The sequence below is a fragment of the Leopardus geoffroyi genome, chromosome A3 (assembly GCF_018350155.1).
Source record: "Leopardus geoffroyi isolate Oge1 chromosome A3, O.geoffroyi_Oge1_pat1.0, whole genome shotgun sequence".
Classification (NCBI taxonomy): Eukaryota; Metazoa; Chordata; class Mammalia; order Carnivora; family Felidae; genus Leopardus; species Leopardus geoffroyi.
Genome location: NC_059336.1, coordinates 11407715 through 11433454, shown reverse-complemented (window position 1 = coordinate 11433454; position 25740 = coordinate 11407715). Strand labels below are relative to the sequence as shown.

The window sequence follows — 25740 nt, the reverse complement described above, 5'->3', positions numbered from 1 at the left end:
ATGACCTCACTTTGTCTCTTCGGGCCTCAGTCATCACTGCAATGTGCCTTTTGACTTTTCATGTCTCTGGGTTTCCCACCTGTACTTCCCGCTAGACCATAAGACCCATGAAGCAGGAGCCGGCCCCACGTGCGGCATCCCCAGCCCCTTGGGCAGTGCCCACCCCTACCCGGTCTCGACAGATATTCTTTGATCACTTGGCTGTGTTTTCTAATTTTTTTTTTATTTGCTTTTTAAACAGCAAACCATATGGGTTAGTTTCAATTTATTATTTGAAGTGTTGGTCAAAAATGAGCTGGCTGCTGAGGCGCCTGCGTGGCTCATTCAGTTGAGCGTCCGACTTCGGCTCAGGTCGTGATCTCGCGGTGCATGAGTTCGAGCCCCGCGTCGGGCTCTGTGCTGACAGCTCGGAGCCTGGAGCCTGCTTCGGATTCTGTGCCTCCCTCTCTCTCTGCCCCCTCCCCGCCACTTGAGCTCTGTCTCTCTCTCACCCTCTCTCGAAAAGAAATAAGAATTTAAAAAGAAATTTTGTTTTAAATGAGCTGGCTGGGGCGCCATGGGCTTTTCTAGCCTTAAATAAAGGAAGTGGGCGCCCTGCCTTTCCACAGAGAGGGTCAGGCAGCAAACATCCCAGACTTTCTCAGCTTGCCTGGCCCTGGAGATCTCTCCGCCTGGGACAGGGTTATCTTTGAATGACGGCCTGCTGAGTCTCCCGCATTGAGTCAGGCTGCCCTCCATCTCAGGGGGCAACAGGGAGCCCCCCCGCCCCCCGGGCCAAACGCAGCCCACGGGAGGCGTTACTTGGCCCGTGCAGTTCCAACAGCTTGGAATTTTGCCATCGTTTGAAAATCAACTTTGGAAGAAAACTAAAGTATCTTCCCAAGGGCCACAAAATAAGATGAGAATAAGTAAGACGGGAAGCGCCTACATCCTTAAAATGACGAATCTGCCAACATATGTAAACTGAACGCAATTTCAAGTAGTGGCCGACAGGGTTTTTTGTGTTGTGTTTGTTTTGTTTTGTTTTGTTTTCCGTTGGATAAAATAATGTCGGGGCTAACAAATGAAAATATGAAACAGAAGAATGGGGGCGGGGGGAGGACTAGGGTGATGGAATATTTCCTGCAGGGGCCCAGCATAGCACAGTATCGATTTATTACTAAAATAAAATAGAACCCTATCTTGCACCATATTTTAAAAAAACCAAACAAACCCACAGAGGTTTCACCTGAAAGGTCTGGAGTTCCGATTTGCCTGAAAACCCTGATAACAATGGGCCCTCGTTTTCTCAGACAGCCCTGGGCTGATGCTGAGTCAAAACTCCGGGAAGGTTCCGAGTCACCAGAGTCCCCACCCCTCCTTCCTGTGTCCCTCCTGGCTGCCTTCCACCTCCCTGTGCGTCCTGCCTGGGCACTGAGGTCATTGGAATTCGCAGCCCCTGAGCTCCCGGCCAGGGCACAGCACAGAGGCTCCGGGCTCATCGGAAGCTGGATTTCTGCTGTTCGCCACCTTTGACCTGTGTCACTTTTCTGAGCAGAAATGCCAGCGTGGAGGAAGAAATGTTGCCCGAGCAGCAGTTAGGAGTGCGGAACTGGGGCGAGGGTGTGTGTGCCTGGGTGACCCAGTTAAGCGTCGGACTCTGGATTTCGGGTCGGGTCATGCTCTCTGGGTTCGTGAGTTCGAGCCCCCCGTCAGGGTCCGCACTGGTGGTGTGGAGCCTGCTTGGGATTCTCTCTGTCTCGCTCTCTCATTCTTTCTCTGCCCCTCCCCAGCTCTCTCTCCCTCTCCCTCTCTGAAACTAAATAAATAAACTTTAAGAAAAAAAAAAAAAGCGTGGACTGGGAGGTCAGAAAGGCCTGAGTGACCTCTGAAGAGTGGCTTTGTTCTCGGTGCCTCAGTTTCCCCCTCTGCCAACGGGGAAGGTCAGAGCTGTTGCTCGTCATTTGGATGGTCTGTGCCATCGTCCCCGTGAGATCCTCGGCCCAGGGCTCCGTGCAGATCCGTGCCAGGGAGACCTTCTCAACTTTAGGGCTCTTGGCTCCGAAGGAAACGTGGAAGAAGAGGAGGGAGGAAGGGTGCAGAGCAGAGGATTCACTTTGATCTCCTTGTGCCAAAAAGGCAAAAAGTACGCAAACAGCCCTGGCCTGCTTTGATTCCACCGTCTGCTAAGAGAACTCTGGAGCTGATAAGAACCAGCCAGCTCTGAACTGGGCAACTCCACCCACCCTCCTGCCAGCCTTTCCCTGGACATTTGGAATCTGGGACCCCAAAGCCTGCCCCTGCCCCACACCTGCGGCTTCTCGCCTTCTCCAACAAGGGAGACTCCACAGGGGAGGAAACGGACAAGGTTTCCCCACCACGGAACCCCACTTATGAGACGAGAGAAGGAGCTTGGAAAGGGAGCCCCTGCGCGCGTTAGCACCCAGCCCCGCAGTCCCAGGAAGGAGCCCTCAAACTGGGGACTACCGTCGGGCGTTCGCCCTGGGAGGGAAGTGGGCCGCAGGAGGGAAAAGCTCTAGGAGGAGAGCAGAAGCCTCTCCCCACCCAGCGGCCGGCGGAGAGGAGCCACATGGCACAGGGCTTCCCAGTGTGGCTTTGAACCTGTCCTGTTTATGCATGCGTGACTTTGGGTAGGTGACTTCGCCCCAGCCAGCCTCAGTTTCCTCATCTGTCCTAGCCCCCACCTCACAGGATTGTTAAGGGTTAAATTCACCCGTGTCTATCAAGTGCCTTCCAGTAATTGGGCACTATTATTTTATTTATTTAAAAATAATAGTGGTTTTTTTTTAATGTTTATTTATTTTTGAGAGAGAGAGAGAGAGAGAGAGAGAGAGAGGGAGCATGAGCGGGGGAGGGGGAGAGAGAGAGGGAGACACAGAATCCGAAACAGGCTCCAGGCTCCGAGGTGTCAGCACAGAGCCCGACGTGGGGCTCGAACCCACGAACTTCGAGATAATGACCTGAGCCGAAGTCAGACACTTAACTGACTCAGCCACCCAGGCACCCCAAGTATCTGACTCTTGATCTCAGCTCAGGTCACCCAGGTGCCCCGGCACTATTATTTTAAAATGGCTTAGGGAGGGGACACCTGGGGGCTCAGTCGGTTAACCGTCCAACTTCGGCTCAGGTCATGATCTCACGTTCGTGGGTTCGAGCCCCGTGTTGGGCTCTGTGCTGACAGCTCAGAGCCTGGAGCCTGCTTAGGATTCTGTGTCTCCCTCTCTCTCTGCCCCTCCCCTGCTCTCTCTCTCTCTCTCTCTCTCTCTCTCTCAAAAGTAAATAAACATTAAATAAAAATGTTTTTAATAAAAAGTAAAATGGCTTAGGGAGTCCCAGCACAGCCTGGGGCAGAGAGGCTGAAAAGTACCCAGGCCTCAAGTCCAGAAGCCTGAGAGGGGATCAGTTGTTTGAAATCTCTAAAGGCACCAAGGGCCTCCGGTCCGCAAGGTCGAGAACTGGCGCCTGTTTGAAGTTGGGAAGAGGCAAATTCAGAACAAGGGGTAGTGGACAGAGGGCGCCCTCCATGTTACCCCCAAGGTTGTCCCGACCAGTGACCCTAAGAGCTTCCCTGGATGATGAGTAGCTGAGAACTAAGGCAGAGGGGCCGAGAGAACGGTTTCGGGGGCAGCGGCTCCTTCCCAAGGAGGTCCTAATGGGACCCGGGTGTCCTGGCCACAGTTTCTCCACCTGTAAAATGGGGCCGTAGTAACACCAGCCTCATAGGTTCGGAGGATAGGGTATGTGACCCTCAGCTGATGCTCAGTGATAATGAGCAGAAGTCATTCGTTCATTACCCTTTTATTAAGGATGAGGCGGGGAAAGCGGGTCCGTGGAGGAGAAGCTGAGCACTTCGGAGTTCCTACTCAGTAAGCCCCCAGTCCAATTCCGTAGCAGTGGCCCATCCGTGGTCACTGGAGGCAGGCGCCAGCTCTGTTTTGTGTGGCTCTGAGTCCCCAGGGCCAGAAAAGCAGCAGCAATGCTGGAACGGGTGACTCTGGACGCCCCGTGGAGCACCCGACAGGCCGGGTAGCCGGTCCAAGGCCACACGGCCCGCCTGACCGCATGGAGTCACAGCCGGAAGTGGAGTTCAACTGACCTGGCGTCGGTCTGGCCCTGCCCCCCCCCCCCCGGACGTTGCTGAAGCCCGCTGTCCCTGTCCCGAGTACCCTGTGTCCAGGCGTCCCCCGCTGGGGACAGAGCTGGCCAGGGAACGCCTTCAGGCTGCTCCACGGATGTGCCGTCACCCACTGCCCTCAGCGAGGACATGCCCTCCCCCTCCGTCCCCGGTGGGCCTGTGCCCAGGAGTTCACAGCCTCTGGGCCTCACCTGGCCCCAGACGTGTTCCGTGTGACCCACGCAGTGTGTGTGTAGGCATGTGTCGGCGGGGGTGGTTCCCTCATAATTTTTTTGCGTTTGCCGACACTTCAGAATTGGAGATGTCACATAAAAACCGGGATTTCCAGTTTCTTTTGGGAAGTCAGCAGCTCTGGCCGCCTGGGCCTACTTCTCCTCTGGCCCCGCTCAGCTGGAGTAGTGTTCTGCACCCCCTTGTCCCCTCCTGGCCCGCCTCATTCATCCCTGGGCCTGCCCTCTCCCCCAGGGACCTTCTCACACGAAGGCCCCAGGCTTACCTCGGAGAGACCCAGGCTGCCCCTCTCCCACCACCTCGCTAGATCTCCTCTGCCCATTCCTGGTCCTGCTGCCCGCAGTGCCCTCAGGCAAAGCCAGAACGACTAGGTGGGAGCTGGGTTCTGGGTTCGTGGTAGATGGAATGACGGTCCCCAAACACGTCCACGTTCCAACCCCCAGAACCCGCGAACACGTGACCATACGTGGCAAAAGGGACTTGGCGGACAGGATAAAGTTAAGGGTTTTAGGCCGGGGCGATTAGCCCGGGTTATCCCGTAGGGTCAGTGTCACCACAGGGTCCTTATAAGAGAGAAGCAGGAGGGTCTGAGTCAGAGAAGGAGATGTGACGAGGGTCAGAACCGAGGAACGTGGGTGGCATCTGGAGGCTGGAGAAGGCAAGGAACAGGCTCCAGACGGAATGCGGCCCTGCTGACACTTGGGTTTTAGCCACGTGACCCCCGTTTTTGACTTCTGACCTCCAGAACTGTAAGAGGATAAGTTTGTGTTGTTTTAAGCCACTGAGTTTGACATAAATCGTCGTAGTTGCAAGGGGACATATAACTGCTTTGAATCCCGGCTTGGCCACTAACTGTGCCCTTGGGCAGGTGAGCCACAGCGTCCCCATCTGAAGGGGTAACAAGGGAGCCCCTCCTGGGGGCGTTTGTGGGGGCTAAGTCGACGCTGGAAGCTCCCAATGCTGGACACCCCTACAAGCGTCCCCCCAGCGTCCGAGCCCTCAACGTCCCGGGGAAGCTGCCTGCTTCCGCCCACGGCCATCTCCCCGACCAGCAGTGAGTGCATTCGGGAAGCCCTGCAGGGTCGAGGTCGGGGGTGCTGGTGCCCAGATTATTCCCAAGAGTCCTCAGACAGGATGAGCTCTGCCCTCCCTTCCACAGCCTCCAATGGGGAAGGCCAAGTACACGGTCACTCTCTGGCCAGAGCCAGTGGGAACAGGACGTCCTGGTCCTCTTGTCCTGGCCAGGCCCAGCAAGCTATTTTTGGGCACGTTTATTGATGGGACACGGGTGCCCGGCTGGACTCCTGCTTCAAGAGGAAAGCCTCAGGCTGGCCTAGGACTCTGCTTCTCCAGGCCCTTCGCTGCCCTGGGGCAGCCATCATTCGTGTCCTGTCTACACCCCAGAACAAACGTGTAGACTGAGCTGGCTGGATCTGGGGAGGCTAGGGGTGCCCACTGATGTAGACGGATGCCAAGGGTCACACAGACTGCTATTTCCTGAAATTCTGGAGCCCGATTGGATTCACGGAGGCAGAACCCAGAATGAACATGAGAACAAGTTTTGAGGTCAGATGTAAGTTCAAATCCCAGCTGTGTGCCCCAACAGCAATCTTCACTTGGGCCAGCCTGCGCAACTCTCCGAGGCTCTGTTTCCCTGTATGTAAAATGGAACTGGTAATAATCCTCACAGAGAGGGAATGAGGCTTAAATGAGATAGTGCACATAGCTCAAAGCCTGACATAAGTAAGCCCTCCATAATTAGTAATAATGTTGCAAATAATGATTGACGGCTGACGTATATTGGGAGTGTGGCCTGAACTAGGCACTGAGCTTAATTGTTGCTCTGTGTGATCTCACTTCATCCCCAGTGATGGAGGGGGCAGGTGAGTGTCCCGGTTACAGGGACCATTACTAGCCCCTTGTACAGATAAGGAAATTGAGGCTCAGAAAGACCAGTGACTTGCCCAAGATCACACAGCAAATATGTGGCAGAAAAGCCTGCCTTGAACTCAGAGCCAAACTGAGGACAGGGCAAGCCCCAAGTCCGAGGGCCAGACCCGTTGTCCCCACGCCTCTTCCCAGAGGATGATTACAAAGGTCCTGTAAACACCTGAGGTCCCCACCATGCCATGGTCACCTACGTTATCCCTCAGTCCCGGGAAGTGACCTCCTGGTCCTTCTACATGATGGGAATCCAGAAACTGAAGATTCCAGAATTTTTTTTTTCACCCCTCCTCCCTCACTTCAGGGTTGTGTTGTTTTCCTGGTTCGATGGCGTAAGTTCTCCCAGAAACTGGCTGGGTTGGCAAAGGCCCCAGCTGACTTGGAGAGGGGTTGTGCTGTGTATGCTGGGAGCGGGGGCTTCAATCCCATGCTACCTAAGGCCAGACATGGATGCCGTGTTTCCTTCCTAAGGCGTCCTCTGTGGCCTGCACCTGCCCACCATTCACTCCAGTGCCCTGAGGACACCTTCCGGCCTCCTTCACTGAAAGAAGGAGCCCTTCACCAGATCTGCTCTTCTGGCTTCCTAGCCTCCCCTACCCTGGGGTCCCCTCCCGCACCATTCCGTAAAAAGACTAGACGTTTCCTTGCCTCCAGGCCTTTGCCTCTGCTGTTCCCTCCCCCAGATGCTGTTCCTTCATTCTCCATCTGCCAGAGGCTTCTCCTTCGACGTCACAACTTGCTCATTGTAAGTCCTTCCCAGAACCCCCGTCAACCCCGGCCCGGCAAGGAGTTGCCGTAGCAACAGAGACACTGCTTCCGGAACCCCCTTGTGCTCCTGCTCCGGGGTCCCTTGCCCAACTGGCAGGTTGCCACCTCCACGCGGGTGTCACACAGACCTCTCAAACATCACACGACGGAGGCTCCCATGCCCCTCCTAAGCCCTGGTCCTGCCCACTGGTCTTGTCTCAGGAGATGGTGCCTCCCCCCAAACAGGTGCTCAGGCCAAAACCTACAGAGCACGTTTGATCCCCTGTTCCCTCACCCCACACATCCCATTCATCGGAAATCCTGTTGACTCGACTGCCAAACACGTTCTGAATCCATATTCTTGTTGCTGCCTTTACAGCCACCGTCCTCACCTGCCTGGAATGTGACAGTGGCCTCCTCCCTTGTCTCCCAGCTTCCAGCTTTGTCCCACTCCGCCCACCACAGTCAGAGGAAACTTTTTAAAAGGGGAATTAAGTCCTGTCATTCCCCTGCTCAAGACCCTCTAGGACTCCCATCTCCCTTAAAGCAAAAATCACCCTCCTCACCGTGGCCTCTAAGACCTTGTATGATCTGACCTTTGCCTACCTCCCCGGCTTCATCTCCCACCCTCCCTCCCTCCCTCCCTGCCCCCTTCCCTCCCTCCCTCCCTCTGGTCCTGCCACACTTGCCTCCTCCCTGTGCTCAACTAGCAAGCTTGTACCTGTCCCCAGGCGGAAACTTGCTGTTCCTTTTGCCTGAACCTCCTTCTGCCAGATATCTGTGTGACTCATTCTCTTACTTTATTCAGGTCTCTGCTCAAATATCATCTCCTCATGGCCTGTCTGTCTAAAATACTCCCCTCCATCACCATCTAACCCTCTGTATACTTCATTTGCTTTCATTGTAGGTATTATCGTCTGACACATTACATATTATCAGTGTATCTGTCTTAATCTGGTTTTGCTGCTAAATGTTTACCGCAACAGGCAAGGGGGAGCTCTGGTTTTACACTTGCCAGTTTTTGTGGTGTAAATACTCCCACCGCGACCAATTTCAACAGGAATTCACAGAACTTGGGGGTGAGAAGAGATGTGTGGTGGCATATATGCATTATGTACTATTTGCATCGTATAATATCATAATATCGTACAGCGTGACATGACACAACAGAGGTGAATAGTCTTGAGGATGTGGAGAATAGTGAAATAATTAGAGAGTGATGAGTTTGAGGAGTTGTTACCTTTGTTTTCGATTCTGACTTATTTGACCGTAAGTGCGTATCCTTGAATTGTTAGCGATGGCTGCGCCTAACGACCAGCTTGCAGAACTCACAAGCCAGCCCAGGCTGGCTCCAGATCTAAGCTGCGAGGACAAGGATGTTTTCCATCCTGTTCCCTGCTGTTTCTCTGGGGCCTAGAATAGTAGAAGGAACTCCTAGCCGGTGCTCAGCCTGGGTTTGCTGAGCATTTTCTAATGCATCTGTTTGCATCAGAAAACGCAAACTGTTTGCCTCCGTGGACTTGACTCTTGTAGGCTGAGTCCGGCCCACAAACGGGTTTCATTTGGCTCTCAGAATGTTTTTAACGTTACAAAAAAAAAAAAAAAAAAAAAAAATTGTTGCCAACATTTAAAAGTCAAGAAATGTTTGCAGGAAATTCCACATAAACCTGGATTTGCAGCTTCTTTTGAAAAGTCAGACGCTCTGGGCACACTGGTCCTGATTCTCTTGTGAGGACAGAGGCTAGAGCTGAAGAACAGCCACCCCCCCCCCCCAGAGGGGTCCACCACAGTCCCCACCCCTTCCTGTCACCTCTCCCTGGGCCCCTTCACTCATTTACATAACCCACTGGGCCTTGTAGATTGCGCCTGTCACAGTGTCCTCGCCAGACTAGGGCCACGTTGAGAACAAGCTGTGTACATTCGGTCCCCTGGGCCTCTGTTCCTGCTATGGGGCCCAGCGCACAGTAGGACCGCAGGTCCTGGAATTTCATTAAATGTTTGTCAACGAATCCCTCCCGCCACTCCCCCCCCAGCTCCCCTAACTGGGACATGCACTGAATCCAAGCCCCGACCGGAATGTGACAAAGAGGTTGGCCGAGGCCAGCGTTTAAAAATACCCCAGGGCTGGTCAGCTGCAAAATGCTCAGAGGTGTTGAAATAAGCAGGCAATGTCTGGCCAGAGGCCAGCTGCCCCGACTTTGCTCTGTGAATGAGGGCTAATGGGAGGGGCCCCCGCCCGCTCAGAATCGGGGTGAAGGGCGGGGAGACTGGGCCGGGACCCCCTCCCCCGGCACCCTGCTCGGGACAGGTCAGTGCTGTTTATAAACAGCACCGGGTGACATAATTTCGCAGAAGGGTTACCGGGCAGGGATACAGGGTGGCCTCCCCTGATGTTTCCACGCCACGACCTCCTGGCATCGAGGGAGCCGGGATGTTGCTCACCCTGTGGTCTTCCCGCGGCCTTCAGAGCCACTGCCCAGCTCGCCGGAGCCACGGTTAAAAATAATGCTCGCGGCACAGTCCCCTGGGGGACAGCCAGCGTGGGGGCTGGACAGGGGACAAATGAGCTCTGGTCAAGTGCCCACCGGGTGCCAGGCGCCTCAGAGGCATTAGATCACTGAGTTTCACCGTAGCCTCAGGAGGGACGGACTGTCATCCCATTGACAGATGGGAAAACCGAGGCCGGGGAGTGATGCCTCGCACTGGTTCAAGGCTTCCTGGTAAGTTCACGGCAGCTCCAGCCTTCAGATTCACGAGAAGGTGCCACATCGGGGGCTCAGCGTTTCACTCTGCTGGGTCCCGAGGCCCTGAAACGGTGGCCGGGCCTTAGTGAACCCTGAGCGGCAGCTCTCGTCTGACACGTCCCGAATCAAAACCTGCTCCTCCCACCCGTTCCCCATGTCACTCGGTGGCAGTTCCATCCTTCCAGGCTCTCAGACCAGCCTCCTCTGGTCCCGGCTGCCCCCTTGCGCCCCCCCACCCCCACCCCGGGCAGCGGCGAAGGTAACACGCTCGCTTGTGTTTATTGATCACCCGTCTGTGCCAGGGTGCGACAGTGAACAAAGCGCACATTCTGGAGGTGGAGGTGGAGAGGGGATAAACGTTAATGGGTAAGGGGGCACCTGGGTGGCTCAGTCGGTTGAGCCAACGACTCCTAATTTCGGCTCAGGTCACGACCTCACAGTTCGTTGAGTTCGAGCCCTTGTCAGGGCTCTGGGCTGAGAGGCAGAGCCTGCTTAGGATTCTTCGTCTCCCTCTCTCTGCCCCTCCCCTGCTCACACAGTCTCTCTCTCTCTCTCTTTCTCAAAAATAAAATAAACATTAAAACAAAACGTTAATGGGTAAATTAACTATATTGTGTCTCAGGTGATGATAAGCGCTAAAGAGAAAAAGTAAAGCAGGGAAGGGTGGTGGAGAGCCTCAGACGGGTACCGATCCCGAAGCAGGAGCAGGACCAGGGGAGGCCTCACTGAGCAGGTATTTGAAGATAGACTTGAAACGAAGCGGGGTTAAGCAGGGAGGATATCTGTAAGAAGAGTGTTCCTGGCAGAAGAAACAGCAGGTGTAAAGGCCCTGAGGCCGGATCGTGCCTGGCATGTGTGAGGATGCGGGGAAGGCCAGTGTGGCTGGGGTGGCGTGGGAGGCGGTGAGGGCAGAGAGACGAGGGGCCGGGTTGTGCAGAGCCCTGCATATCATTGGAGGGACTCGGGCTTTTCTCTGGGGTACGTGGGAACTATGGAGGGTCCTGAACGGAGGAGGGCACGATCTAGGTTCCAGATTCTAAAAGAACCCCTCTGGCTTCATGTGGAGAATGGACCGTCAGGGACATGGAGGGAAGGGGGACAATCATGAAGGAGGCGACTGCAATGGTCCGGGCTTTAGGAGATGGCAACGGGCCCAGGGTGTGGCGGTGGAGGTGGGCGGGTGTGGGGGGAGTTCCTGGCCTCAGATTCTGGATTTGTTCAGAAAGTAGCCCAGACAGGACATGCTGTTCCAGCAGAAGTGACAGAAATGAAGAAATCGGAGACAAGTCTAGGGTTCCAGGCCGAGCAACTAGAAGGGTGATCCTGCCGCCTTACGGAGATGCCTAAACACGGGCACCCACGGGAGGATGGGTGTGGGGCAGCCCTTCCCCGGGCCACAGGGACCTTGCACAGAGCCCTTCCCAGATACGATGGACCTTGCTTCGTAAAATCCGAACCTCCTGGTTCAGATCAGGATTCTCCTCCAGCTCCCTACTCCATCCCTGGCCCCGAGTGCTTTGTAAATTGTGCAGAACCCACCAGATCGATTCTCCCTTCAATGTCTGAAGAGCAGCAAACCCTTCCATGGCTCTCGGTGTGTGCCTGGCAGGGTCCCAGCCTTGACCTCCGCGAACCCATTCGATCATCACAACATCGCAGAAACATGGGAACTGTTATCACATCTATTCATGGATGGGGAAACTGAGGCCCATCGAGGTGAAATCACTCGCCTGGGATCACACAGGAGGCAAAGCTGCAAAGGCAGGATTTGACCCCAGGCAGTCAAGTCCAAGGCTCGTGCTTTTAACCACTCTACTGTCTCATGAGGAGCTCACCACTGACGGTAAGAAGCCAAACTGGGCTTGAGGGACTCGGGTTGGGGGAAAGAGTTTCAGCCATCCCTTCCACGTAGTAAGGACGGTTGTCATGTTCTGGGCACCTGCCCCGTGCCTCATGCTGTCCCCATGCTCTCTCTGTTCTGCATATCAGCCGCAGGGGTGGATTCTATGTGCCCATTTTATAGACAAGGAAACAGGTTCAGAGAGAGGAAGCGCCATGTGCCAAGTCGCACGGCCAGGCATGAGCACCTGGGGCTCTGGACCCCGAGACCCCCTTCTGTCCCTTTCTGCACATGTCACCTGCCTCTTGCCTTGGTGGTGAGGGGAGTGCTCAGGGAGTTGATGGCCGCATCGATTTCCTCCAGCTGGCTGGCATAGGATAAGGAAGCCAGGGATGGGGAAGGTTAATTTGGGGACAGCACAACCCTTCGGGTTTGCAGTTTCTGTCTGGTACACCCAACATTTCTGAGGTGAGCTCTGGGCCAGCTGGAGATTCCAAGGCAGGGGACACAGCCAAGTGTGTGAGAGAGGTTCAGGTCCTAGTTGCCTGTGATGACAGAGGACATGGTGGGTGGGGTTGTCACAGGAGTTTGGGTCAGAAGCAGCTCCGAGGAGCCCATATTCACAAACCTCTGGCCTTGGCAGCTGACTTACCTCTCCAGACCTCAGTTTCCACCTCTGTGAAATGGGTTGATATTGCCTGCACCGGAAGGCTGTTGTTAGGTCTAAAGTTGTGCACCAGGAGGGCTCGCTCCCTCTCCAGCTGCCCACTGCTGCCTTCCAGGACAGAAAGAGCACAGGACCCAGCACATCGTAGGTGCTCGGGGGCCCTGGAGCCTGCTGGACACATGGAGGAAAAGAATGAACTTCTTTGGGACTTACCTTCGCCTGTGGAGTGAGTGCTTCCCGTCTACTTTGCAGGTACACAGACCCTCTCAACCACCTGCTGAGGTGCGAACTAAGATCATGCTCCCTTAACAGGTAAGCAAAGAGAGGGCCAGAGAGGTTATGAGCCGTAACCAAGGTCACAGAGCTAAGAAGTGGTGAAGCAGGGGTTTGAACGTGACTCCCTCTGCCCCCTTAGCATGAGCTCTGCAATCACAAGGCTGAAATGCTAACAGCTTGCATTTTGTTGAGCACTTACCTTGTTACACGTATGAACTAATATTAAACTTGACCTCGAACGTATGAGACAGGTGCTATTTTCTCCCCGGTTCACACGTGAAGAAAGAGGCTCAGTAACTTACGCAGGGTCACAGGGCTAGGAGTTTGCAAAACCAGCGTTCAGACTCAGGTGGTCTGGCTCCAGAGTCCATGGTCTTGAACCAGAATGCTCTGCTGGAGACAGTGAGCGGGGACTGAATGCCTGGCACGCAGTAAGGGCCTCGGGATGCGTTGACCCTTTTCGAAGAGCGTGTGGAGACAAGCCACACTGAGGTCTCGCTTGAGAATTCGCTCTTCCCTGATTTCCATCCCTTCGTGTTGGGCCCACTTGCCGAGGACAAGCTGCCCGTGGGCCATTTTCCCCCTTCTTCCCCTCCCTCCGGGAAAATTCTGCACGGCACCCACTGGTCACGGGGCTTGTGGCCAGAGGGCTGGCTGCAGCAGTGTTTGGCCAGGTTATCGGGTTTCGTGGTCAGCCACCTTCGCCCCTGACCAGAGCCGTCTTTCCAAAACAGAACATTCAGTCACCGCCTGTCCCTGTGCTCAGCTGTCCTTGTGCCCCTGACCTCGCTTCCTGCCCACCCGCTCGGGGTTTTTCCCAGTATCCTTGTCTCTTACTGACATCTCATGAAGATGACCCGAGCGTAGAAAAAAAAGAGAAACGGGCCAAGAGACACTGAGAGATTCCCAAGACCAGTTAGTATCTGACCGTGAAAGACAGACAGATAATGAGAGAAACAGAACGAGGAGACAGGGACGGAGAGGGAGAGACAGGTTGCCCCAGAGAATACCCCGCCTCTCCCTGTGTCCCCGGCCTTGGCCCTCGATCCACTGAGTCACGACCTCCCCCCAAAGCCGTGGCATCTTCTCCCACCTCCCCCTGCCCCCTGAGGCCAGCAGGTCACTGGAGAGACACCCTACCCGCCCCTCCCTCACCCCCATTCACAGTCCCTCACCTAACTAACTCCTGTTCATCCCCCTTCCTCCAGGAAGTCCTCCCTGTTTCTGCAGGCCCCCAGTCGCTGTTGTCTGTTTATGGGTGTGTCTGTCTCACTGGAACGTCAGCTCCTTGAGGGCAGGGACCCCGTCTTCCTTGCTCACCCAGCACAGCACCTGACACTTTGGCTGAATCAAGTGTTAAGCCAGCTTCTCGTGTGTCACCCGGAAGAAGCCTTCCCTGATAGCACTCCCCACTGTCTGCACCTCATTGTGTGGCCACTTGATTCAGGGTCTGTGTCCCCTCTGGTCCCAAGAAGGCAAGGCCTGTGGCTGCTCTGTTCACCCTTGATTCCCCAGTGCCTGGAACGGTGCTTGGAACTGAGTAGGTATTCAGATACCGGTTGGGTGAATGAATGAGCAAATGAGTTAATCACTAGACTCGTTATCTGGGGGTTTCGATGCTTACGTTTTAACCCACTGGAATCCAGCTCAAATTCTCCCCGCGACCATTCCCATCAAACCCTGAGCCCTTCCTAAGGCCTGTGAGGTCCCGCGTGATCTGGCCCCTGCCTCCCAAGTCCAGCCTCACCTCTGCCCCTCCCCTCCCCCTGGCACCAGTGTCTCTGGTTCCCCAGGGCACCGTGCACGGCTGGACACTCTCAGCCACCCCTTCACACCATCAGTCATGTCAGCAGAGTTGTTTTTTTTCTGTAAACAAGAGTCCCTAGGAGAATGGGGCACATTCGTACAAACAACCTCAATGTCACCAGTGGACCTTGGTCACTGCGGGACAGTCTCCAAGGTTCGTCCGGCTAGCTGTCCAGGGCCTTGCCCTGAGACAGGGTCTGAGTCCTAGCCTCAGAAGGGCTGCCCGAGGGGCGCCTGGCTGACTCAGTCGGTTAAGCGTCCGGCTTCGGCTCAGGTCACGATCTCACAGTCTGTGGGTTCGAGCCCCGTGTTGGGCTCTGTGCTGACAGCTCAGAGCCTGGAGCCTGCTTGGGATTCTGTGTCTCCCTCTCTCTCTGCCCTTCCCTCCCTCACTCACACTCTGTCTCTCTCTGTCTCTCTCTCAAAAAGTAAATAAACATTAAAAAATTTTTTAAATAAAAAACAAGGGGGCTGCCCGGGTGGGAGGGAGGGGGTCTGCGGGGGCCCCTGAGTCTGACCTTCACCTTCTGCAGAAGGGGAGAAAGAAGCCTGCGGGGATCCCAGGGAGCGGGGCTAACTGGTAGACCCCAGCTGATCCTTGAGGCTCAGACCAGGACCCACTTCCCCCCCACCAGGAAGCTCCCCAGGCCACATCCTTGCTTCTTTGGGTTCCTCCTCACACCCTGAAAGCAGCTTACATCACAGCCTGTGGAAGCTCTCTACTGGACCGTGCCCCTAGTGGACAAGAGAAATAAAGCTTCTGTATCTCCATATCCCCAAAGCCAAGGTCTGCCATGTGGGAGGCATCAGCAAACATGCGCAGACGAACAAAACTGTTATTGAATAAGTACTTCCTGTCTAGGCACATATTTACTGTCTCTTCACTAGGATGGGAGCCCAAGGCCCGTCTCCTTTATCTTTGTTCCCCAGGGTCTAACACCGCTTGACACGTAAGAGGCAGCAGGGAACGGGTGTGGAACAAATGAACGAACAAGCCCTTCCTCCCATCCATCAGAACTGCCTCTTGCGCTGGGAGCTCCATGAGATCAAGGAGCAAACCTGATTTCTAGTGCCTCTGAGCCCAGCCTAGGGCTCAGCCCAAGGGAGATGCTCGGTGGGTGTTTGTAGATGGATGGAGGGAGGGAGGGATGGGCTGGTGGGGATTGGATTTACTGATCAATGGAAGAATGGAAGCCTGCCTGGGGTGATGGATGGGATAGGTGCATGGAAGTGTGGGTGGGTGGGTGGGCGGCAGATGGATAAATGGAGAAATGGAAGATGTGTGGATAGACTAGCGTCCAGGTTGAGAGTGTGGGAAATGGTGCTTTCCACGCCCTGCCCCCTCCACGCACGCACCAAGCCGCCATTTTAGAAGAGCTAAAATGGATCCAAAGAATGACTCAGCTAGAGTTTCCAAGTGAAAGGTATTGAGGAGAAAAAACGGGAGAAGAAGGAACTTCTGAGCCTCTGAAACGTGCAAGCGAATCCCTGGAAGTTGGCCGTGCTTTCTTGCACGTTTCCGTTACTCTTGAACGCCTGCCATAGGTAGCGCCCCCGGGTTTGGTCTGGAAGTGGAAAGAAGTTTCCGACGTGGACTCTGATCCTGGGCTGCTCCCAGTGTGGTCAGAGAGTCAGACATACGCCCCTTCAGTGGGTCCTCTTGTTGTCAATGGGGTCTACTGACTTCTTTGCTGTGTGACTTCAGGTGATTTACCTGACTTTTCTGAATCCTGGTTTGCTCGCCCTGCTTTGTAGGGTTGCGGTGAGCCCGTGCTTATGAGTCAGGCCTGGACTACAGTAGGTGACTGGTAAACAGTAAGCCGGCCTCCGTGCGTGATGCTGGCCGAACTCCTCAACTTTCCCGTCTCTTCCCGTCAACTCAATGCAGTCGCCCACAGTGAGGGCCATGAACCAGTGAGGGGATCAGACTGAGACGTCCAGTATACTTGGGTTCAAATCCAGCCTCCCCCGCTCCCTAGCTACCTGGTTTCCCACGACCCCCTTGCCCTGTCTGAACCTCAGTTCCCACCCCTACCTCTCCGGCCTCCTGGCTGTCGCGCCTGCATCCAGCAAGAGAGGCTGAGAAAATGAGTTTTCTGGCATCTACCTCGGGGAAGCGTGGGCTCCTAAGGTGGGTGCTGTCCCCCCAGATCTGCTCTGAGACACAGAGCAGGGTGGAGGGAGGTCTGGAACTGCCCCATCTGGAGGAGAAGCGTCATCCCATCGTCCCCCGCTATGGCACCGTCCTACCTACTTATGTGTCCAACGGTTTATAGTCTGTGTCTTCACTCCCTTATTGTCACTTATTTTCTTGTCTATTCTCCCAGCACTGATAATTGTCAACTCCGTGAGTGGCAGGCCTTTCTCTTGATCACTTCCGTGTCCTCAGGGCCCAGTCAGGCACATAGTTTGTGTTAAATAAATGGTTGAGTAACTACAGATAGATGATTGGATGGATGGATAGGCGGATGATGGAGGGATGGTGGATGGATGGATGGATGTGTGGAGGGATGGACGGATGCATGTGTGGGTGGACGGGTGGACGGATGGATGGATGGATGGATGATTGGATAGTTTGATGGATGGGTAGGTAATGGATGGTGGATGGATGGATGGATGGATGACTAGCTGGACACATTAGAATCAATTGAAGAGCTTAAATGGCTCCCCCCCACACACACACACACACGTGCCCCAGCCCTGCTCCAAAAATAAAAATCAAAGCCAACACTTAATGAGTGCTTACTGTATACCTGGCCCATGTGCAGCCTATGATGTAGGGCATTTCACTGAACCTCCCGGCCACCCTCTGAGCTAGTCACTAATACTAATCTTTCTTTTTTAGCGGACAAACCTGAGGCTCAGAGAGGCAGCCGCTGACCCCAGGTCCCACAGCCAGGAGGAGGAAGAGCCAAGGTTCAAGTCAAGATGTGTTTGGTTCCAGAACCAAGCTTGGCCTCACCGGGCCAGCGCTCCCCAGGTGATTCTGATATGCGGCCAGGTGGAGAACCCCTGAGCGGGGCGGTGAGTTCTGGGAAGAGTGTGCTGGCTTTGGGGCCAGCCGACGCCTGCACCGCCTTGGGGCCTGCCTCCTCCTCATCTCTGACACGGAGGGGGTAGCACTCCCTGCCCCGCCCCCCGGGTTTCAGGAGGGGGGAATGAGCTGAGCAGCGTGCCCACCAGAGAGCAAGCTCTGGGGACACGTCCTGCAAATCCCACAGGTACCAGCAGGGGCCACGCTGTTAGTCCCCGGACTGAGGGCCGGGGGCCACCCTGCTCCTTCTCCCAGCTCCCCGGGGGGGAGAGACAAGTCCCCGGCTTCCTAGCACAGAGCTTGAGATGCGCTGCAGAAGACCCCTCGGGGACAGTCGGAGGCCACAGCGTGCGGGTGCAGAGCGGGGGTGCTGTGGCAAAGTCCTGCCCAGAAACCCGTCCCGCACAAACACACGTGTCGACAGGTATGCGACACAACTGACCCCTGCCGTGCAGCTCACGACAGCGAAAGCCAGGAAACAAGCCTGATAACGGTAACAGCTGATGTGTGTTTACAGCAGGATTTCTCAACTCAGAACTATTGACACTGGGACCGGATCACTCTTTGCAGCGGGAGTCTGACCCGCGCATTGTAGACTGTTAGCATCCCCGGGATCGGTAGCACAGCCCCCCGTCCCGGTCGCCACGTGTCCCCTGGGGGGCAAAACCCCTCCCCTGGCTGTTGCTCTGTGCAGGGCCCTGGTGCACACACTTCAGGGGAGCCGCCTCCTCCTGCAGCCCCTCCCAGCCGGAGACGGTTCCACCGTGCAGAGGTGAGATTAGCGGTTTGGCCAAGGTCGGGGCGCGGACACTCCAGGAGCGCTGTGATCTGAACCTGTGACAAGTCCCAGGCCCCTCCCTTCCGAGCCAATTTTTGCGGGTTCCTTGGGCGTTTCCCCGGTCCCAATCATGTTGTCTGGGACTGGATGTCGTCTCATTTCTGCTTTTCCCATCTGGCTGCCTTGGCACGTTCGAGAACAGACTTGCGGGGCACGAATACTGGCTCGAGCAGATTCTGTGACGTGCGCAGCATTGTTTCTTTTAGGAAGTTAAATTTGCTCAATTATCCACGACCTGGAAAATGCAGAATACAAAGAAAAAAATAAAATGTCCCACCGGACTTCCCACAGAGGCCCACCTTTTAGCAGCTTCTCCCTCTGAGTAGCTCCCTCTGTTTTGAAGTTTTGTCACAAAGTTGCAGTCTCACGATATATACAACTGCGAGTCCTGCATTCCCCAAACTACGAAGCTGGGTTTTTTTTCCGTGTTGTTTCAAAATCCTCTTGGACGTTGTTTGTAATTGTTGCCGATTGTGGCAGAGACCCCAGTTTCTCCTCCATTCCCCTGACCTCTCCCTCTTCTTTCATAATAGAAATCTCAAGTTTTAGCTGGGCACGTGGCCACCCAGAAGAAAAAAAAAAAAAAAAAAAAACTACGTTTCCCAGCTGTGTCCATGTGACTCAGTTCTGGCCAATGAGACATAAGTAACCTCTAAGTAGTGTCCACAGGGCGAGGGTGCCTGCTCTTCTTCCTATCCTCCTTGCTGCCTGGAATGCAGATGTGATGGCCAGCATCTGAGTGGCCATCTTGGGCCATGGTGGCGCAACAAGAGAAAAGACATGCAAATCCCTGGTGAATTTATGACGACACCCTACCAGCCCTGGACTGCCGCCTCCACACTTCTTTTATATAAGGGAGAAACAAATTTCTGTTTCATCTAAGCCCCTGGCATCTTGGGCTTTTAGCCGCTCAAAGAGGAACCTAATCCTGAGTATTGCACTAATATTTTGCTGGAGGAATTGTCTCTAATTCTTTTAGGAATTACCACCTAATTAGCTCAACCGTTCCCTGGTCATTGAGCATTTAGGTAGTTTCTGACTTCCTGCTACTCATAGCCATTATCCCAGGTGGGCCCCCGAGTCAGGACGGCAGGCTACACAGCCAGGTACGAGCTGCCCAGGGAGCCCGCTTTGTTGAGTCCTCCCTCCTTTGTTGAGGACCCTCCCACTGCATCTGCCAGATGCACGGTGCGTTCTCCTCCACACCTCCCCTCCTGTCCTTCTCTTCTGTTTTTAATGTTCATTTATTTATTTATGAGAGAAAGAGAGGGAGAGTATGAGCGGGGGGAGGGGCAGAGGAAGACAGGGGGACAGAGGATCCAAAGCAGGCTCTGCACCGACAGCAGAGAGCCTGACACGGGGCTCGAACTCGGGAACTGTGACATCGTGACCTGAGCTGAAGTCAGACGCTTAACTACCTGAGCCACCGAGGCGCCCCCCGCCCAGCTCTTCTAACGGCACATCTCAAGGAGGCCTGTCTCCCTGGTGAAGCCCAAACCCCACGCCTGCCTCAAGTTGCAAGGGAGGCTGGGAAAGTGAGTTTTCTGGCATCTCCCTCCGGGGGTGTGGCCACTAGGGAAGGAGTTTCCCTGAAGCGGGTACGCAAGGTGAGGCGTGGCCAGAAAGCAGGGCGAAGCTGAGCTCACTAGGCAAAGACCCGCCAGGCTGGGGAGGAGTACGGAAAGCCTTCTGCCATCACTTTTGATTTGTCCTCCTCTTATCCCAAAAGGACAGCAGGCAGAACTAAAGAGGACCACTGGTGTCACCCTGGCAGTTTACCCAGCTCTGCAAGGGATGCGTCAGAGCCGGGGGCCCACGTCTATCAGAACGCAAGCCTGGTTCTCGCCCCTCGGCCCGCTACCCACAAGTCCACCTGGATGTCATTACCTGATGTTAAGTACATCTCCCAGACCACTGAGCACATCCCTCAAGAGGAGGGCCCGTCTGCCTTACCCAGTGTAGTACTCCCAGCACCCAGACAGGCCCTGGCACACACTAGGTGTTCAAGAGATAAATCTTGAATGAATGAATGAATGAATGAATGAATGATGGCCATCAATCTTCAGCCTCGGAAGGAAGCTTGGAATCCGGAAATTAACATTTACTGATGCAGCCAGTATTTCCTGAGCACCAACAAGGCTCGCGCCCTGTTTTAGGGCCAGGGAGACTGTAGGAGAGAAGAAAAACTAAGTTCCTTCCCTCAAAGTGGGGGAGATGAACAGTGAATAAGAAAACCCCAAAATACTGAGATAACTTTATAGGATAGGATAGGATACCAGATACTGATAAATGTTTGATGAAGAAGTGTAAAACTGGATAAGAGATGCTAATTTAGAAAAAAATGGTTGCACAAGTACTCTCTGAGAAGGTGACACTTGATCAGAGGCCTGAAGTAGGTAGGCTGAGTAAATATCCGTGGGGAGCAAGGGAACACCCAGTGCAAAGGCCCTGAGGTACGAATGAGCGAGGTGTGTGCTATTTGCAACGAGACAGCCAGGGAGGCAAGGGTTACACCATTTCCCAACTTCAACAAATCCACAGAGCCCTTAACGGTCGGAAACAGTGGGGTGGGGGTGGGATGAGTTCTTGACTCCTAAGCCTCTCTGGAAAAACATGATGTCGGGGGCAGACAGTAAATCTTGACTTGTCCCAGAAAACAATGGGCCCACAAAACCAGTGAAGTGTCAGGCTGAAAGTAAGTGGCCGAAGGGCTGGGGCACAGGAGGATCATATGGAATTTGTTAACAAATCTGCTTTTGAAAAAGAATTTCCCAGTTAGGGGCAGAAGCTTCTGGCCAGCATCAAAAAGATGTTTATTGTGGTGTCTCCGTGTAGACATGAAAAATGGAGATTTGCTGTCTAGCTGGAGATGTGGGAAGATGTACCCGGTAGGTTAAGTAAAATAAATAAGTAAGTAAATAAATAAGTAAGTAAAGAGGTCACGGGGTAGTGTCCTATATTGTACAATCCCTTTTGTAAACTCGTTCATTCACTCATTTGGAAATTGTCCACTACAGGCCTACTGTGTGCCAGCACTCCGCTGGGTGTGGGGGACCCAGGCATGGCCGTCCCTGTCTCCTGGAACTCACGACACAGGGGGAAGGCAGAGGGTCATCAGATCAGTACACAAATACATCATCACCAACGTGGGTCAGCGCTAAGAAGAAAAGATGCCTGGTCCCAGACGTCAAGGAATAGAAGAAGCCTGCGAGGGTAGACTCCGGAATGTCGAAGGGGTCGTAAGATTTCAGGTAATTCTCTTTCCTTATGTTCCCTTTCCTTTTGATGGTCTGTATGTTCTCGTGTTTTGGTAACGTCATGCTTTGCAACTGAGTAAATTAAAGCACACAAACAAAACCCAGATGAAGAGAGGGGTTAGAAATCACGGGTCTAAAGGTGATTTGACACCAGGAAAGGAAGGAAGGACACACAAGAAACTGCCCACTGTGTTTGCTTCTGCAAAGGGGACCCGGGGGCTGAGGTGGGAAAGAGCCTCTCTCCTCGCTGGACACCCTTTGAACCTTTTGAATGTGCGTGTATGTTTTTTGAAAATGATAATAAAATAAGCCAAGATCTTTTGAAATGAAACTTCAAGTCAGGTTCTATTTTCATGAAAAGTGAAAAAGCAGGCCATATGGGGCGCCTGGGTGGCGCAGTCGGTTAAGCGTCCGACTTCAGCCAGGTCACGATCTCGCGGTCCGTGAGTTCGAGCCCCGCGTCGGGCTCTGGGCTGATGGCTCAGAGCCTGGAGCCTGTTTCCGATTCTGTGGCTCCCTCTCTCTCTGCCCCTCCCCCGTTCATGCTCTGTCTCTCTCTGTCCCAAAAATAAATAAAAACGTTGAAGAAAAAGCAGGCCATAGCAGGATCTCAATATAAAAACATTAACTGAGCTGAATTTCCACGAAAATCTTAGAGTGGTTCTCTTTGGGTGACCTTGGTTTTTTTGGTTTGTTTGTGTTGTTTTGTTTTTTCTCGGTACTTTTCTGTATTTCCTAGATTTAAAATTAGAAGAATAAAGGAGACAAGAGAAAAGGTGACTGTTCTCTGTAAACATGGTTTTGCTTCATCCCCGCCATTGCTGTCTAAGGCGTGTATGTTTATCATGCCCATTTGATAGATGAGAACACTGAGGTTCAACAGGTAAAGCCAGTGGCCCAAGGTCACATGGCTGGATCTGGGCGAGCCTGGTCTAACCCCGAAGTCTGTTTTTAAACCAGGGTGCTCAGATGCCCTTCAAAATGTCCTTCAAGGAAATGGCATTGCTTTGAAAATCTGAGGGGGAAAACCAAACAAACCAGACAAGAAATATTACATTTTTTAAGCCACTTATTCAAGCTCTGATGGGGCCTGAGACCAACTCGGCAGGGGCACTGTTTACATTTCAGGCGGGGCACTCCTTCATCGTGCCTGGCTGTACCCCCATGACAAGTCCCTGCCCCTAAAACCCCAGCTGTGTCACCCACATCTGTCACCCGGAACCACCCCTCACACCTCTCCGAACCTCCCCGGGTTGAGGAATGCTCGCTGGGACTGAGCAGGTGGGGTCTGGGTGAAGGAGGGGGATGTGAGAGGCCGCAGCCCCCCAGGCCCTCGGGCCAGGTGGCCACCAAGCGCCATCCGCTCTTGGGCCAGCTGAGGCCAGGCCGGGAGGACTGCAGCCCGGAGCTGGGAGCCGGGCGGGCGGCCACCGCAGTGGGGACCGGGAAGGCGTGCACTCCCTCCGCCTGCCCGGCAGCGGCCCGTGGCCGCCCGCCAGGCCCTGCCTGACGTCAGGCTCTGACCAGGGACATAATGTGCTGGCTGCAGGGAGACAGGGCCGCGAGGCGGGGCAGTCAGAGAGAGGCAGGCCAGGCGGGGAGACAAGAGGAGAGAGAGAAACACAGGGAGAGAGCGAGGGGAGAAGCAGAGATGAGAAATACAGAAACAGAGAGAAGGAAACACACGCACAGACAGAGACAGAGAGACAGAGAGAGAGGGAACGACGGGGAAGGGGGCGGCGGGGCAGTGGGCAGGGCCGTGAGGTTAGCGTGGGAGACTCCAGACCCGGTGACTCAAGCCCTTGGAGCCTCTGGCTCCTTACCTGGGCAATGGGAGCCTTACTGGCTTGTGGAGGGGGCAGAGCGCCCTCCCCGATGGGGGTGGGGGGAGCCAATCCGCATAAAGTGTTTGGGCAGAGCTCTGCGCGTAGTAAGTGCACAAGAAAGTGGGGGTGACAGGAGAGGGGGTGGGGCAGGGAAGGAGAGATGCTGGAGGGAGGGAAGCGACCCCGTGAGAAACAGCCCTCCTTCCACAGGGACCCCTTTCCTGCGGCCGCCGAGCACCTCTCTTCCCACCCCCTTCATGACTCGGGCAGCAGGCCACCAGCACAGACCTTGGCCTGGCCTTGCCTGTCTCGGGGCCCAGCCCCCTGTTTATGGGCTCAAGAAGGCCATGATCCCAGGGCCATCACGTCACCAAAGCCAAACAAGGCCAGGCCTGGTCACTGCGGGCCTTCCAGCCTCATCGCCCCCTTTCCCAGCTTAATTATTAAATGGCCCAGCAGGGCTGAGGGGCTGAACCAGCTGGCCTCCTGGGTGTGGGCAGCTGTGCCTCTGTGTGCCCGTCAGTCAGGGGCACAGACCCCAGGAGGAACTTGCAAAGTGCCTTTTCTCTTGCTCCCACTTTTTCCAAGAGCCTTCATTTTCCCCACCCCTCACCCTATTTGTCAGAGTTCCCGTTTATTGAGCACTTACTGTCTGCTGGGCATGGTCTTTAACCCTCCTGAGAGCCCCAAGAAAGGGAGTGCTACTATTATCCCATTTTTCAGATGAAGAAACTGGTCTCAGGGGTTGCAGTCCCTTGCCCGAGGCCACCTGCTAAGGAGTGGCGGAGCCAGGATTCCAGCTTGGCCACCCTCTTAACCAGACAGCAGCAGCTCCCGTGCCCCGAGCAGCTGCTGAGCGCCGGGCCCTGTGCCAGACTCTGTGCCCACATCACCTCTCAACCCCCAGGAGGGCCCTAGGAGGCAGCCGAGGACGATCTTGGCCCCCAGGAGGCGTTAGGCTCTATCTGGGGACATTTGGGGCTGTCACGACTGGGGGATGCTACTGGCTGTGGGTGGGATGGAACCCACGGATGCTGTTTAACTCCAACAGCACAGAATTATCTGGTGCCAAGCGTCCCTAGCACCGAGGTCCCCACCACAAGGTAAGCCCTGTTGTGCTTTCCATTTTACAGAGGCAGAAACTGAGGCACAGAGAGAAAGCGCCTCTTGCCCAGGTGGCCCCCTCCGTGCTCCCGCTCTCCATCAGAAGAAGCCACTGCTGCTCCTGGTGGCTCCTGTCCTCAGGAGACCCCTGGCTCTCTTCTGGGCCCACATGAGTCCTTGCTTGCCTAGTATAGATGATGCCTCACCAACTTTTGACATCTGAAGACAGTGTCTTAATCATTGACTAGGAAGATAAATCAAACCAAAAAGTCCCTGGGAAGGTCAGAATGCCTTTAAATGAATGTGTATTTTATTCACAGCAGCGTTGAGGGACATTTGAAATTGGCAACCCCCGGATTCACGGAGCAAGTCTTTTCTGAGCACCTACCGTGTACCAGACCCTGTCCTTGGTGCCGAGGTCCAGCAGAGGAGCACGAGCCCCTCCTGGGTCGTCAGGAGCTAACACTCTAGTGGGGGAAAGGGGACCATAAACAAGAAAGAAGACCAGGGTCATTTCAGACGGTGGCAAATGTGGCTGTGAGGAGGCGGAAGGGCTGTTACAGAGAGGTGTCCGAGAGGGGCTTTCTGAGGAGGTGAAGCCTGAAGGGTGACAAGGAACCAGCCTTGGGAAGAGGCAGAGTGAAAGGTTCTAGGTAGAGGCAACAGTGTGTGCAAAGGCCCTGAGGCAGGCGTTTGCATGGACCGTTGAGGCACAGCAGGGAGGCCTGTGGCTGGAGCCAGGTGAGGGCGCAGGAGAGGAAAAGGAGACGAGTAGAAGATGTGTCAGGGCTTTGCATGTACTTGGGGGGCGGGGGGGGGGGTCAAGGGGTATTTTGAGCAGAAGGGACACAGGTTAGGTTCTAACAGGATCCCTTTAGAGGCAGTGGTCAGCTGAATGATGTCCCCCAAAGCTGCCCACATCTTAATCCCCCAAACCTGTGAATGTTAACTTTCTTAGGCAAAAAGGAAGTTCACAGCTGTGACTTAGTTACGGAGCTTGAGGTGGGAGATTGCCCTGGATTATCTGAGTGTGCTCAGTAGAATCAGAGGAGTCCTTGTAAGATGGAAGCTGGCGGGGGGGGGGGGGGAGGGGGGGTTGGGGGGGTGAGGGGGCGGCGCCCGAGGGGCTCAGTTGGTTAAATGTCCGACTTCCAGCTTCAGCGCAGGTCATGATCTCCCAGTTCATGAGTTCGAGCCCCGCGTCGGGCTCTGTGCTGACAGCTAGAGCCTGGAGCCTGCTTGGGATTCTGTGTCTCCCCCTCTCTCTGCCCCTCCGCCGCTTGTGCGTTCA

At 54.7% G+C, this 25740-nt stretch overlaps 1 protein-coding gene and 1 long non-coding RNA gene across 5 annotated transcripts in view; one reads left to right on the top strand and one right to left on the bottom strand.

The window, feature by feature from the left end:
* LOC123580033 overlaps positions 1 to 25522 on the top strand; it is a 233138-nt gene extending 207616 nt beyond the window's left edge. The window contains exons 3-9 of one of the 4 annotated variants that reach the window (XR_006703092.1): positions 11411 to 11644; positions 12561 to 12620; positions 17236 to 18196; positions 19997 to 20154; positions 21280 to 21513; positions 22259 to 22800; positions 24770 to 25522. The gene's annotated coding sequence lies outside the window, so the exon portion shown is untranslated. Of the gene's footprint in view, positions 1 to 11410; positions 11645 to 12560; positions 12621 to 13792; positions 14676 to 17235; positions 18197 to 19996; positions 20155 to 21279; positions 21514 to 22258; positions 22801 to 24769 lie in introns of those variants that run through there. The other 3 variants (XR_006703090.1, XR_006703091.1, XR_006703093.1) reach the window with 3 other exon arrangements.
* LOC123580037 lies at positions 11470 to 13629 on the bottom strand. Its single transcript, XR_006703096.1, has 3 exons — positions 12887 to 13629; positions 12294 to 12479; positions 11470 to 12186 (listed from the first exon to the last, which is right to left on the bottom strand). It is a non-coding gene; the product is annotated as an uncharacterized LOC123580037 (long non-coding RNA).
* Positions 25523 to 25740: the final 218 nt, after the last annotated feature.